This window comes from Bos mutus, chromosome 17 (assembly GCF_027580195.1).
Source record: "Bos mutus isolate GX-2022 chromosome 17, NWIPB_WYAK_1.1, whole genome shotgun sequence".
Lineage (NCBI taxonomy): Eukaryota > Metazoa > Chordata > Mammalia > Artiodactyla > Bovidae > Bos > Bos mutus.
Genome location: NC_091633.1, coordinates 50905153 through 50906184, shown reverse-complemented (window position 1 = coordinate 50906184; position 1032 = coordinate 50905153). Strand labels below are relative to the sequence as shown.

Here is a 1032-nt window from a genome sequence, read left to right as displayed (position 1 = left end):
AATATATTTTTCATTAATATATACATTAAGAGTCAGACACAACTGAGCGACTGAACTGAACTGATACTATATTTATGATACTGTTTTATAATACAATATACCAGTATTATATAAAATATTTATTAGGCCAAATTCTTTAATATCCAAGAGCAGCTTTAGAACCCATTTCCTGTAATGATGTACAGAGTAACTTTGATTTGTGCCTACTTTAAGCCTTTAGGGGAGAAGGCAATGGCACCCCACTCCAGTACTCTTGCCTGGAAAATCCCATGGACAGAGGAGCCTGGAAGGCTGCAGTCCATGGGGTCGCTGAGGGTCGGACATGACTGAGCAACTTCATTTTCACTTTTCACTTTCATGCATTGGATAAGGAAATGGCAACCCACTCCAGTGTTCTTGCCTGGAGAATCCCAGGGACCGGGGAGCCTGGTGGGCTGCCGTCTATGGGGTCGCACAGAGTCGGGCACGACTGAAGTGACTTAGCAGTAGCAGTAAGCCTTTAGGATTTCTTAAAACAGATTCAGTGAGCAGCTTGCACAGATTGATACTTAAATAATAAATGAAATCAAGTTATGATATTGTGTGGAAACATATTTTAAGCAGTACTGATGACAAAATAGGATTTGTTTTAATCAATATGTATATGATAGTACTATTAATAATCTATATGTCCTTGTTTCAATAAGCAACAAAGTTATGGGCTTCCCTGGTGGCTCAGATGGTAAAGCATCTGCCTGTAATGCAGGAGACCCAGGTTTGATCCCTGGGTCGGGAAGATCCCCTGAAGAAGGAAATGGCAACCCACTCTAGTACTCTTGCCTGGAAAATTCCATGGATGGAGGAGCCTGATAGGCTACAGTCCATGGGGTCACAAAGAGTCGGACACAACTGACCAACTTCACTTTCACTTTCAAACTTGGTTATAGCTTTGTAAAAACTTCAGAGGAAAACAAAATTGCAGATGATTCATTAAAACTCCAAAAAGGCAAGCATACTTCAGAATAAACCAAGGTTTGTTTTTTCAAAAAAAAA

The 1032-nt window shown here is 40.1% G+C and overlaps 1 non-coding gene across 1 annotated transcript; it reads left to right on the top strand.

Annotated features, from left to right (window-relative positions):
• The first annotated feature begins 703 nt into the window (after positions 1-703).
• TRNAY-GUA (transfer RNA tyrosine (anticodon GUA)) lies at positions 704-775 on the top strand. The gene has a single exon. It is a non-coding gene; the product is annotated as a tRNA-Tyr (tRNA).
• The last annotated feature ends 257 nt before the right edge of the window (positions 776-1032 follow it).